Raw genomic sequence first — 15,475 nt, 5'->3', positions numbered from 1 at the left:
ATGGTTTTAATACTCATTTATAAATTTTTTATTGCTTAACATGTAGAATACAATTATATTAAAATACAATTTTCATAAAATGACCAAATATCTAGAGTCCTTACTAAATCCACATATACATTCTAATATTTTATAAATTAATTTCATTTTTCTATGTACATCATCATGTCATTTAAAAATAATTAATTATTTCTTTTGTGGGTATGTTTTATCCCACATTAGGGAAGTTTCTTTCTATTCCTGGTTTGCTTAGAAGTTTTATTTTTTTCATGAATCAGCATTGATTTTGTGAAATATTTTTCTGCATTTACTAGGTGATCATGTAATGCATTTATTTTGTTAATGTATTAAACTATATTGATTGATTTTCTAGTATTAAACAACTTTGCATTCCTGGAATGAATGCATCTGAGTCACAATGGATTATTCTTTTCAGTAGGTGTTGCCTTTGGCTTGTTAACATTTTATTTAGGGATTTTGTCTCAGGGTTATGAGAGTTACTGCACAGTAATTTTCCTGCTAATAAATTTATTTGTCAGACTCTATTTGGCCTTACAAAACATATTAAAGAATGTTTTCCTTTTTTCACTCTTCAGGAAGAATTTGCTGAAAATTGGTATTCTTTCTCCCTTCAATTTTTAGAATAACTTATCAAGGAAGCCATCTAAATTTTTTGCTTGTTTAAAGACTTTTTTTAATGAGAAGTTTTTAAATAATGTATTTTTCCCCAGCTTTATTATAATCATTTTAAAAATAAATATATTTTATTCAAATTTTCTGTTCCTCTTCTGTCCATTTGGAAAGTTGTTGTTAGATATGAGTTCTAAATTTCTTTTCAAAGAATTAATATGTCAGTATGTTCAATTCTGTGCCTTCTACTTTTAAACTTCCTCATAAAGCAACCTTTTTTGATTATCTGCTCCACCCTGACTCATTTCAATCACCTGCTCCACCCTGACTCATTTCAATCACCTGCTCCACCCTGACTCATTCTGATTCCCTGCTACCTGCTCTGCCCTGACTCCCGCCGAAGCACTCACCCCATCATTCTCTTTAAATTAGCCAATCGAAATTAGTTTAGCCTGTGCGGTCTAACCCTAGCCAATAGGGGAATGACACAGCAGCAGGGGCAACGTGCGTGGCTTTACCAGTAGTGAAGTTGTTAGCACTAGGGAATGTATCTGAGCCACACAGCACCGAAGTGTGTTACTGATGGCAAATCCACGTGAGTCTGCAGCAACTTCCACCTCCTCAGAAGAAAGAATTCAACTGAGGGGCATAAAGCAGAGTGAGAGACCGAGGTAAGTTTTAGTTCAGAAGTGATAGCTTATTTTAAAAGTTTTAGAGCGGGGAAAAAAAGGAAGTGAAGTACACTTGGAAGAGGTCCAAGAGGGCCGCTTGAGAGATCAAGTGCACCGTTCGACCTTTCACTTGGGGTTTTATACGGTACTATGCTTCTGGGGTCCTGCGTCTCTTTTCCCTGATTATTTCTTTGGAGTGGGCTTTTTCCATGTGTATACATGGCAACATGTGGGAGGAGTTGCATGTGTAGAATGTTTACTGGAATTATACACATGCTCACTTGAGTCATTCTTCTCTTACCAGTCAAATGTTTCTAGAAGGCCATATACGAGTTAAGCTTTGCCCTTTTGCCTCCTAGTGCAAGTGCATCTGGAGATCTTCTCAGGAAGCTGCTGATCATCAGATTCAGGTGTTTCTCCTTACTGGGAGACGGCCTTTCCCTGGCACGGCTGCAATCAATTATTATTTTAGCGAAGCAATTAACAACTAACTGCCTGACCATCACCTGATGGCTTCTGAACATTCCAGGTGTGTGTAAGGGTCTGGGAGCCCTCTCCTGCTCTGCTCGTGTCTGTCTGGCTACCTGGTGTAACAAAATGTGACCTATCACAGCGTTTTGAACAGAAGAGTAAGTAGAAGTGATTTTTGCAAATATTTTCTCTTTGTGGAAAATAAATTGTAACACAGCAAGAAGAGAATCTAGGAGACCATTAAATAATGCGTTGTTTTAATCTAAATGAGAATTGAGAATGGCTCATCCAGGTGGGAGAAGTGGTTGAACTTTGTGTATACTTTTAGGATAGAAACAAGAGGATATCCACATGGATATTAGAGGCAGGGGTAGTGAGACGAAGAAATGAATCAAGAAGGCTTCCAGTATTTTTGGCCTCAGAAATTAAAACAATTGGTGTCATCAGTTGTGATGAGGCAGCGTTTAAATCAAGCTATAAAATGTGTTGCCATAATGCTGTCTAGAAAACTGTCTAAATAAAATATTGGGTTTGTATAAACATAACTTTAATAGTTATTCTCTCGCAAAGGGATTTTTCACATTCTTTATATTTAAAGCGACAAACAAGGTATTATTTTAGATAAAAAAAAAAACCATAAAGGAGAAAGAGCCCATAGTGTGGTTTTAATGCATTACAGATTTAAACTGTTTTTTAAAACTAAATAAGGTGGTGTTTTTGAAGAATTTAAAAGGTGAAGCGATTAGTTTGCGGCTATTTTGTTTTTTCACAGACTTTTTAGTAATTTATTTATGTAAGTGTAAATGATGGAATAACAAAGATGCATATACTTAATTCTATTTGTGTCTTTTTATAAGCTTTATCCATAGTTTATCAATTCAGATAATCATAGATTTTACTTCTCCCAAGCCATCACGCTTCATAAGTTTAAATCTAACCTCATATATTTAGCATAATGCCATATGACTTCAAAGGCTACTTTCTCTAATTTGAGTAAGACACATTTTATTTCCCACTGTGTTTTACCAGTAGCTTCTCTCATTTAAAGAAAAAAAATTCCTGGAATGTTATATAATGGATTCTAATCTGCAACACTTCCTTGGGCTAAATTGCCTATTTCCATCAAGACAAAAGCCTCCTCTGGGTCATCAACTAATTATCCACTCCTTTGTGCCCAGTCCCAAATGAAGCTTTGGATCTTCTAAAAATTATTAATATAATTTTCAAAGACACACACATAATGAAAGGCATTTTAACACTGATAACAGTAAGAGAACTTCTATAATGAGAAAACCCTCCTATGTAATGATACTATCAAAATTTTACTCCCTGCTGTTTTTTCATTTTCTACTGTGTCCTCTCAAGAACAAGCAAAAAAAAAAAAAAAAAAAAAGATCAATTAGAAAAGATAAATAAAAGTAGAAATTTTTACAAATGAGGAGGTGTGAAATAATTTAAATTATGTTTCTGCTTTATAGTTTAGCTCTAACACAATAGTCATTGTTGAGAAATGGAACATATTTATTAGAGTGAATTATATTTTTCTTCAAGCTGATATAAACTGTTCATCGATGTAATAAAGGTTAAAATGTATATTTGTTAAATTGAAATTATTCCTTATTTATTTATTTTTATTATATTTTAAGTTTTAGGGTACATGTGCACAACCTGCAGATTTGTTACATATGTATACATGTGCCACGTTGGTGTGCTGCACCCATTAACTCGTCATCTATATTAGGTATATCTCCTAATGCTATCCCTCCCCCCTCCCCCCACCCCACAACAGTCCCCGGAGTGTGATGTTCCCCTTCCTGTGTCCAAGTGTTCTCATTGTTCAATTCCCATCTATGAGTGAGAACATGCGGTGTTTGGTTTTCTGTCATTGTGATAGTTTGCTCAGAATAATGGTTTCCAGCTTCATCCATGTCCCTACAAAGTACATGAACTCATCATTTTTTATGGCTGCATAGTATTCCATGGAATATATTGCCACATTTTCTTAATCCAGTCTATCATTGTTGGACATTTGGGTTGGTTCCAAGTCTTTGCTTTTATGAATAGTGCCACAATAAACATACCTGTGCATGTGTCTTTATAGCAGCATGATTTATAGTCCTTTGGGTATATACCCAGTAATGGGATGGCTGGGTCAACTGGTATTTCTAGTTCTAGATCCTTGAGGAATCACCACGCTGTCTTCTACAATGGTTGAACTAGTTTACTGTCCCACCAACAGTGTAAAAGTGTTCCTATTTCTCCACATCCTCTCCAGCATCTGTTATTTCCTGACTTTTTAATGATGGCCATTCTAACTGGTGTGAGATGGTATCTCATTGTGGTTTTGATTTGTATTTCTCTGATGGCCAGTGATGATGAGCATTCTTTCATGTGTCTGTTGGCTGCATAAATATCTTCTTTTGAGAAGTATCTGTTCATATCTTTCGCCCACTTTTTGATGGGGTTGTTTGATTTTTTTCTTGTAAATTTGTTTAAGTTCTTTGTAGATTCTGGATATTAGCCCTTTGTCAGATGGGTAGATTGTAAAACTTTTTTCCCATTCTGTAGGTTGCCTGTTCCTACTGATGGTAGTTTCTTTTGCTGTGCAGAAGCTCTTTAGTTTAATTAGATCCCATTTGCCAATTTTGGCTTTTGTTGCCATTGCTTTTGGTGTTTTAGTCATGAAGTCCTTGCCTATGCCTGTGTCCTGAATGGTATTGACTAGGTTTTCTTCTAGGGTTTTTATGGTTTTAGGTCTAACATTTAAGTCTTTAATCCATCTTGAATTAATTTTTGTATAAGGTGTAAGGAAGGGATCCAGTTTCAGCTTTCTACATATGGCTAGCCAGTTTTTCCAGAATCATTTATTAAATAGGAAATCCTTTCCCCACTTCTTGTTTTTGCCAGGTTTGTCAAAGATCAGATGGTTGTAGATGTGTGGTATTATTTCTGAGGGCTCCGTTCTGTTCCATTGGTCTATATCTCTGTTTTGGTAACAGTACCGTGCTGTTTTGGTTACTGTAGCCTTGTAGTATAATTTGAATCAGGTAAAGTGATGCCTCCAGCTTTGTTCTTTTGACTTAGGATTGTCTTGGCAATGTGGGCTCTTTTTTGGTTCCATGTGAATTTTAAAGTAGTTTTTTCCAATTCTGTGAAGATAGTTATTGGTAGTTTGATGGGAATGGCATTGAATCTATAAATTACCTTACGATATTGATTCTTATGATATTGATTCTTCCTATCCATGAGCATGGAATGTTCTTCCATTTGTTTGTGTCCTCTTTTATTTCGTTGAGCAGTGGTTTGTAGTTGTCCTTGAAGAGGTCCTTCACATCCCTGGTAAGTTGGATTCCTAGGTATTTTATTCTCTTTGAAGCAATTGTGAATGCGAGTTCACTCATGATTTAGCTCTCTGTTTGTCTGTTATTGGTGTATAGGAATGCTTGTGATTTTTGAACATTGATTTTGTATCTTGAGACTTTGCTGAAGTTGTTTATCAACTTAAGGATATTTTGGGCTGAGATGATGAGGTTTTCTAAATATACAATCATGTCATCTGCAAACAGGGACAATTTGACTTCCTCTTTTCCTAATTGAATATCCTTTATTTGTTTCTCCTGCCTGATTGCCCTGGCCAGAACTTCCAACACTATGTTGAATAGGAGTGGTGAGAGAGGGCATCCTCGTCTTGTGCCAGTTTTCAAAGGGAGTGCTTCCAGTTTTTGCCCATTCAGTATTATATTGGCTGTGGGTTTGTCATAAATAGCTCTTATTATTTTGAGATACGTGCCATCAATACCTAATTTATTGAGAGTTTTTAGCATGAAGGGCGGTTGAATTTTTGAAGGCCTTTTCTACATCTATTGAGATAATCATGTGTTTTTTGTCTTTGGTTCTGTTTATATGCTGGATTGCATTTATTGATTTGCGTATGTTGAAACAGCCTTGCATCCCAGGGACGAAGCCAACTTGATCATGGTGGATAAGCTTTTTGATGTGCTGTTACCTTTTGAAACAAAGTAGTATAGTAAATGCAGACTGGAAAACTAAAGGAAAAATTAGATTGTAGTTTAAAGGTTAAGCTTCCAATAAAAAAATAAACAGTTGAGTTATTCCATTAAATTCTGTGATGTCAGCTTTTATTTTAATGTGGAGTGACAGGAAGATAAGAGCAACAGTAAAAAGTGTAACACAATTTTCTTGTGAGAAAAAGAGAAGTGTAAAACCATAGGTTTTTAAATAATATTTTTACTAATATGTTTTGGACATTAATGTAATCTTTTAATTTTATTTAGAATTTGATATTCATAGAAATCTATATTCTGTTAAATTGAGAAAAGTAAGATGACATTTCAGCCTATACCCATGAGAAAGTAGAATTAACTGACTTAATATCAATTATATTGAGTCACAAGAACGGTTTTCCTCCATTTACTATATATGTAAATAAGATAATAAAATAATGCAGAATGTTAAAATATGGTGTGTTTCTCTACTGCTGTTTAAAATGTTGAAATTTCAAAATAAATGAGCCAATATGTTAACATGGGTAGGATATTTGGCGAAAAAAACTATTGTATCTCCCTAATGCCCTATAAAGTTGGCTTTATTATGCCTTTTCTTATTTTACAGTGTCTTTTTTCTGTGAACACTGATGTCCTTTTAAGACCTAGCTTGAACACTTCTTTATTCTTGAAGTTTATTTTCACTCTCCCCTCTCTCCAGACATAATCACTCTTTCTAGGATGCTTTTAGTTTTTTTGGTAGCACAATACTCATCTCTGGTTGATGGCAGCTGCTTGCCTGGATTCCAGAACATGTAACAGAGATGTAGCCACAGAATGAAATACCCCTTAAAATTAGAACTGTCATGAGTTTATAGTTCTGTGACTAGTGTTGGCAACATCTTAAAGGTGGCACATACCACAGGAGAAGGAAGTGGCACTCAATGAAAAAGAAGCTTCACAGAAGCCTGATTGGAAATTGTGGTTTCCAAACTGTGAGAGGGCTATTTTCAGTGTTTTCAGGCATAGGAACAATAAGAACAGTGTTTATTCGCATTGACATCTGAAAAGGAAGGCATTGACTCAGAGGCTGGAATTCATTAATTCTGCAAACATTTATTGAACAGTCACTCTGTGCCAGGCTCTATTGAAAAGTAAAGAATATGGAGGCATGCGAGGTAGGCATGAGACATGAAGTTTCTTCAGTCACGGAACCAGCAATTAACATGTTCTGACTATCATGTTCTATGAAGACACAGGCTAGTGTAGTTTTAGTTACTTAGCTGGAAAAATCATATTCTATAGTCAATTGTTTTTGTTTTCTCATAGCAGTAGGTATGAGGTGAGCAGCTAGTATATTTGTATTCCTAAACGATCTTACAGAGAAATCCCTATAGTAGATGCTTAATAAACATTTTTTAAGCCAAATGTCTATAACTCCTTAATATTATTTCAAACCATGGAAATAAAATTTGGGATAATTCAATATTTTTAAGATAGTGGTACCTCTTTATAATTACTCCTCTTCTGTTTCGTTTCCCACGATGGAACCTGTATTGGAAGTGTTTTTGTGTTCTCTGGTTAACAGGGAATTATGTTGTTCATCTTCAGCGAGCTATGCAGCTCTCTTGTGGAGTCTCTGGACTGCTTTGCTCCCTAATATATATTACCAGCTGTGGTGCAAATATTCTACCTAGATTATTTGCCAGTAGGTAGAAATCAATCACTACATCCTTTCCTTCTGCTCCAGGCCTATGCTAGTCTATCAGTGTTTTCGGTGCATTTTAGTCTCTCATCATGGGTTCTGTATACACTATGTAAATACCATGGACAAATGAGTAATTTCGCAGTAGTATCACATTTCTAGAGCCTACTTCCTGATGGTATATTTTTATTACATTGTCTATGCTGGAAGTGACCATATGGATAGCTTCCTCGAGAAGCCACAATCCTCCCTTTAGTTTATTTAGGGGTTTCTGCCACTAATTTCAATGTCATCTGGCCCCCAGATTTCTTCTTACAGATTTCTAATAGCTCCTCTTCTTCCAAAGACTGTAGAAAATGAGTAGGAGTAAAACCAGTACTGTAAATAATGGCCACTCACTCTTCCATAATTTCCTTGCTTTATAGGTCAAGAAGGGCCTAGCATCAGGCCTTTCGTATCTTTTAAATCACATAACCCTTCTTCCCTTGACAGAAACATGTATAGCCTAGCCATCGTAAATTGAGATGATACATCTCAAATATAATAGCAACTCTGAACTCTCTAGATTGGCTTTTATATGATACAGATTTTATAACATGTTTTCTCTTAGTGAAACTGGCTTTGAATTCTGTTACGTTGAGAGCTAATACTATTTTGAATGTCAAAAACTTAAAATATTTCAATCCATATTACTTTTGCTATAAAAATCCTAATCAAGCTGGGCACGGTGGCTCATGCCTGGAATCCCAGCAATTTGGGAGGCTGAGGTGGGTGGATCACTTGAGGTCAGGAGTTCAAGACAAGCCTGGTCAACATGGTGAAACCCTGCCTCTACTAAAAATACAAAAATTAGCCAGGCATGGTGGCACATGCCTGTAATCCCAGCCACTCAGGAGGCTGAGGCAGGAGAATCGCTTGGACCCAGGAGGGGGAGGTTGCAGTGAGCCGAGATTGTGCTATTGTACTCCAGCCTGGGTGACAGAGGAAGACTCTATCTCAAAAAAAAAAAAAAACCCTAATCACAACTTCATATAACTTGTGTCAGCTGGATAACTCAGGCTGGCTAATGTAATGTCATGCAAAATAAAGTGAAAAAGAGGAGAATTTGTATTTACTTAAAAACAGCATCTCATTGGTATGCTTGTTTATTAAGAACACTTCCTTAATTCAGAAATATTTATTGTTTAGCATTAATACAAATTTTTGGCTTAATCAAGGGCAATTTATAAACATGAAACAATATTTTGAGTATTCTTTTTCACAGACGGCTACAAAGTGACCCTCCTTCCTGTGAGTGCTGTCATAAGATGTCAATGACATCCTTAATCTGTCCAGTCTCCTTTCCTTAATGAGCAAAGGCACTGAGGACTGACTGAGCCCCAGGCCCAGGGATCTTGGCTGTATTTCCTCCTATGGTCTATACTATGATGTGTATGGCAGCAATGTCCAGACCCTTGCACTTCTGGGCCACATTGTGGATGGCCAACATGGTGGTTTAAGGTGAGAATTCATTTCGATCACCCTTATTCTTCATCCACCAGTCATGCAGAAGATAGTTTATTTGTCAGCGATATCGGTAACATGGACAGAAGTGTCATTGAAGGGTACAAAAATGTGGCAGACATCAAATATATTCTCTACTTCAGCCCCTGAAATCCAAAGCTGATGACTTGTTCTTCATTTCCTTCCCCATCTGAGATGCCATTTCTATGGTCGTTTCCAGACTCTGCCACCAGAAAGAATATATAAAATAAAATTAGAGTCATGATAATTTTCTTTCTAAATACTGTTACAGTGAAACAATATTATACTTAGAGATGATGTATTAGTCCATTCTCACGCTGCTAATAAAGACATACTCAAGACTGGGTAATTTATAAAGGAAAGAGGTTTAATTGACTTGCAGTTCCAGAGGGCTGGGGAGGTCTCAGGAAACTTGCAATCATGGCAGAAGGGGGAGCAAATATGTCCTTCACATGACAGCATGGAGAAGTGCCCAGTAAAAGAAGGAAAAGCCCCTTATAAAACCATCAGATCTTGTGAGAACTCACTCACTGTCACGAGAACAAAATGAGGGTAACCACCCCCATTTCTATTACCTCCCACTGGGTCCCTCCCACGACATGTGGGGATTATGGGAACCACAATTCAAGATGAGATTTGGGTAGGGACACAGCCAAACCATATCCGATGACTAGTGTATATAGAGGCCTTGATATTTCAAGTTATGTTGAGCTATTATCTTTTCTATCTTTAGAAAATTTTAAAAAGCATGAGCATCAAGAAAAGCTTAGGCAGTAAAAGAATTCATTACAGTTAAAATGGGAACTTCCATTTTATTAATATAAAAAGAAATTTATTATTTAGATAAATTTCTACCTGCAAAAAATAAGGATAGAAGTAGTTGGTATCAACTTCTGGTATTGACCCTCTCAGGGTGAATAGGGACTACTCATAGAAATGCTAAATATGATATAAAATATTTTGGTAGAATAAATTAATTATACATCAAGACATTTGCTTCTAAAATGTGTAAGTATTTTCTAGGTACAAGAAGATGATTCCTTAAGTATCATTTAAGCTTTAAGTATATTCTGAACCAGATATATATGTTTTCTTTATTTTTTCCCCACAATGTATTATCTCTGTCAGTACAACCATGGAAATAGAAACATAATTTATAAATAAAAAATAAATAGAAGCTGAGAAATTTTAGATATATTCTTTTTCTCTCTCCTCCACTTAATTTTTCATTTGCACATGCACACACACACAGAGCAATATATTCTGGGAGCTGTATTTAAAATAGATTTTAAAGACCAATTTGAATAATGATTTTGTATATGTATTTAACTTTTCTTTAAAATATTAGTATCATTATTTTCTTTCAGTTTATTTTATTTCATAAATTATATGGAGAACAATATTGAAAGGAAGACTGTATTATTTATAGGCAATAATACTAAGATTAATACAGGAACAAATGTCAATCACAAAGTTTGAAGAGACTAAATATTTATTAAATATAATTTATCTATGTTGAAGCCATTTTAGTTTTCAACAATGGATGCTTTAATTCCAATCAAAAGACTAAGTGATAAATTACATAAAGAAAAATAATATGTACTGTGAATAAATAATCTTGAGGAAGCATAAGACATATGAAAAAGGAGTGATGCATATTTAACTTACAGTTATAAGTGATTTAGAAATGTTTGTCTCTATAAGACCCCAAAGCTATAATTGGAATATTAAGAAAATTAATGTTATTTTGCTGTTTTTAAAAGAAAAAAAGGTTAAAATTAGAAATATAAATTTAAATATTTATAAGTTGTAAATTAAAATGTATGGGTTCATAAATACAAATATACTTATAGACTTATTAATATAAATTAATTGCTTATTTCTATTCTATCTAAAGCCATTATAAGACTAGAGACTGTGCACTGATTTTATAGGGGAAACAGGAAAAAATTGATGTCAAGGAACACAAATGTCATAGATAAGTATTAAATCCTATATAATGTGAAAAAAAGACGATAACATAGGAGATTAGAAGCAAATTGAAAACATGTCTGTTGCAATAAATAGAAAGATAATTCAAAGCAGAATGGTAATAATTCAAAAGAGATATGATTTAAAAGTAGAAAAAACTCAGATGATAAGGCATCTATTGTATGTACAATACTGTATTATAGATTAAAAATAGAAATAAATAATTTTTAAGTATATTTGAAGTTAAAATATGGGATTGTCTGAAAAATAAGTATAAGTAAATTGTGAAAGAAGTATCTAACACAAAGAATGTATTTTTATAACAAAATAGGAAATTGTGAGTAAAAGTAGGTTTCATCTCATTAGCATTTATAATTGTATAGAAATATGAAATTTAGTTATATGATATGACACATGATACAATTATAGTTAAATGAGAAAGTGCAATAGGAGAATGGAATATGATTACTGTTCAGATGTATTGAAATAAATAGAATGATATAGCTAAAATAGAATGTCTTGTTGGCAGAATATTTACCTACCTACTAAAATTTTTGAAATAAAATTACTAATAGTTATTTAGCTTATAAAAATACAACAAAATATGTCAAAATATGTCACATAATGAATAGCCAAATGTGAAAATATAAAATAAAAACAATATAAAGAATAAAAAAAGAATACCAGAAAAATATTTGGTCAATATTATGTTTCCTATTGAAATATGGTGGTTCAAGTGAAATGTGTCTATCACAGAAACTAAAGGATGGAATTGTATAGAAAATAGACATAAAATTGCTGGGGAATAGCTCATGTGTTCTACATGTTACCTCATTAATTGCATGTGAACACTAAACTAGGTTCAACATCAAAATTGGTCAGGAGGTAACCAAGTGAATTGAAATTATTTGGATAAGTATTTGAGATGTGGATTCTATGGAGGAGGTCCTATGATGAAAGAACCATTGTACTGATAAGAACAATGCAGCAAAAAAGAATCCAGACAAATAATAAACATTGACGAATAGAAAGATAAGTGTTTATTGATAGAGAAATCATCTTGATTTAGCAGTTTGTCCTTGTTAGATGACATCATCCTGTGGAAAAAAAGTTTATGGGCAGTTCATAATCTGTATAGCCCATCAGGAGGAGTTATGAATATAATTATTCTTTCATAATAGACATATTATTGAAGCATAATTTAAGAACAATATAAAAATAAAGAGCTACTTATAAAACAGGAAATTTTATGTAAATAATTGAAAATACAGATAAAATTGTTATATAAGCAGCAGTAAAAGTCATTCATCTTTCTAACACAATGAAGGAGTTAATGGTATATTCAGTGGGAAATCTGCAAGTCAACCAAATCTGGACAAGGCGTCATTATACAATTATTTGCATTCTCTTAATTATAAGAATGAGAAAAGGCAGACTTCAGATTTTGTACAAGAGGTAAGAAAATAAGAAAGGACTTTGTTCGGATGGTACAATAGAAAACCTCAGGTGAAATAATAATTATATTTTCTAACCAACTAGCAGATAATAGTAAAAACAATAAAGGCTTACTGAACTTAATTTCAGTGAAGAAAAAGCCCTTCATATGTGAAATGCAAGTCACACAGTTTCAATAGCAGAGGCAAACGCATTTTCTGATTATGTTAAGCCATATGGAGATGTGGGAAAATCATTAGGGCTTTGAATGACAGCGTGAACTATTGGTTCAGGTTTGAGACTGGAAGAGCTTGAAAAGGAGAGAGAAATCCATTGGCCCAAGTGACTCTTATCCCTACACCTACCCCAAATTTGACAGAAATTACAACAGAAGAGGCCCTTATAGGAAGAGAGAAATTGTGCAGTTCTGCACATTCTTTTAGAGATTAAATATAAGGTTGCTCCTAGAGTTGAGTCCAAAGGATAATAAAAAATATATAAAAGAGAAGCCAAATTTTTCCCAGCTCACATGAAGAATATGTTTAGAAACTGCTTACCTTGCCACTCAGAGAGAGAAAAGGTATTAGATCCTGGCATGTAAACAAATGAAACTATAGACACCAAGTCCAAACTTTTTTATTTCATGTAATATCTGGACTTCACCTATATATACATAAAAATGGACTAGTAACTAAGATAAGTAAGGTCAATAAAAGAAACCTGACAAAAAGTTTATTTACTAAATTAGTAAAATAAATTAAATAATTATAAATATTACAAAAAATATAGGAAAAAATGGATAGCATATGCAAAGAAATGAAGTATTTTGAGACAGAATTATAAGATCTAAAAAAGAGCTAAAATGAATTTTACAACTGAGAAATATAAGACTTAAAATAGAAATGCATTGGATGGGATTAGCGGCAGGTTGAACAGAAGACAAGATCATTGAGTTTGAACTGTTAAATATAAATTATCCAACTGAAGCAGAGAGTAATAAATTATAGGAAAAAAGGAACCAACACATAATATCATGTGAGACATGATCAAAATGAATAACATACACACAGTTAGAGTTCCAGGAAGGAAGAGGGAAAAGAGAATAAAGGATACAAATATTTGCAGAAGTAATATAGCTAAATTTTTCCATTTTAATAAAAAAAAATCCAACCCACATATCCGAGAACCTCTCCAAAGCAAAAATCAAATAAACTAAAAAACAAAAAAATCAAAAAATAAAACAGAAAACACATTATACTTAGCTATAATGTAGTAAAATTACTTTAAAAAGCCTTAAGAATTTTAAGAGCTGCAAATAAAAAACTATGCATCATGTGCAGAAGTATAAAAATAGTAACACATAACTAATCAATGTATACAAAGCAAACAAGAAATTAATGGAACAATGGATTTAAATTGCTTAAATTTTTTTAAAAGGTCAATATAGAACCTACATGTAGCAAAACTACCCTTGAAAAATGGAAGTGAATACTCAAAAGACACTTTGGATAATTCATTGCCAGCAAGTCCACATAATAAGAGACTAAAATATGTTTTCTATTTTAAGGGAAATTATATCAGAAAGCAGTATAGAATCCTTGGAAGGAAGAATACCATAAATTATATTTGGTTATTATTATGGCAATTTTATTTTTTCAAAGGCAACTAATTTTATGTATAAACATTCATATATATATTTATATACAGATATATTCATATTTATACATTTATATTTCAATAAAATGAAGAATTTATAACATGTAAAAGAAATATATGACAAGAGAATGACAAGAAAAATAAGAGAAGATAAGGTAAAGTGTTGCAAGTGTTTTAAATTACATATTAGGTGGTATAAATTTTCTGAAGGTAGATAGTAATAAATGAAAGAGAAAGACTATTATCTATCTTTTATAATACCTAGAATGTAAGGCCAGCCATTATTTTAAGTAGAAATGAGAAAGTCAACAACATGGAAGAATTTTTTTTGCGTCACATTTCTCATAAAGATTATTAACGATAGAAAGGTATACAACACTTGAGATTTTTGCAAGCAGTATGTACAAAGATAAGCAAATAATAATGCATGTGTGTGTGTATGATATTTGTGTCTTAACTTTTTATATGGAATCCAAGTGGTGTCCTCTGGGTGTCTTTTTTGATTGCTAGTATATTGGGCCACTTAGTCCTCTCTGGAATAAGAATGGTCATGGAAGGCTGTTGGAAGTAAAGAATATGCTACTTTGTTAGCTAGGTACCTTTCTATACCTGTACACCAAAGTCAGATGAACTAAAGAAAAATAATGGCTTTCTAAATATATTGGAAATACCTATTTAGTTTTTTTTATCATATCACAAATTTATTTTGATAAATTTCCAAGATCATTATCAAGTAAAATAGTTGACACTATGTACTAAAGCTAATTGAGTAGTAAGAACAAAAGTGAGATACATAACTTTAGATGTAATAGAATAGTCAAGAGTCTATTGTAGTGAATATTTTAGGAATGATATTAGATTATCTGTAATACCCCTTCATTTGCTGTAGTTTCTCTCCTTAACATGGATATCACTAGGATTTTCCTTCTTCCCACACAGTGCTAAATAATGGATTAGATTGTATCTGTCACTGAAAAATAGAAAACCAGTTAGCTAGTCACTTTTACCTATACTAACTCTTGAAAAACCCAAATCATTGCCATACTGACAACGAGTGCTAGTGATGTAAATTTTTATTTTAAGAAAATCTAATCAACAAATAATCTTAAGAAATATTAGACAAATATCTATGCATGAAGATTCAAAGCAGGATTGCTACTCTTGTATAAAAGCCATGAGTCAACCCAATTATTTGAATCAGTTCATTCCAAGCCATCATTCTTAATGATTGTCCTTGATGTCTCTTTTGTCATAATGTTAAAGTCAAATCCGAAAGAGACACAAACATTTAAAATCTTGAATTTTACAAAAGTGAATGCTTTGTCGTCAGTCGTAATTTTGTTTTCATGTGGAGTGATATCTAATGTTTCTTTTTCCAATGGAAGGAATGGGTATTGCAGGAAAAGAGC

The sequence above is a fragment of the Nomascus leucogenys genome, chromosome 7b (assembly GCF_006542625.1).
Source record: "Nomascus leucogenys isolate Asia chromosome 7b, Asia_NLE_v1, whole genome shotgun sequence".
Classification (NCBI taxonomy): Eukaryota; Metazoa; Chordata; class Mammalia; order Primates; family Hylobatidae; genus Nomascus; species Nomascus leucogenys.
This window is presented reverse-complemented; position numbering follows the sequence as displayed.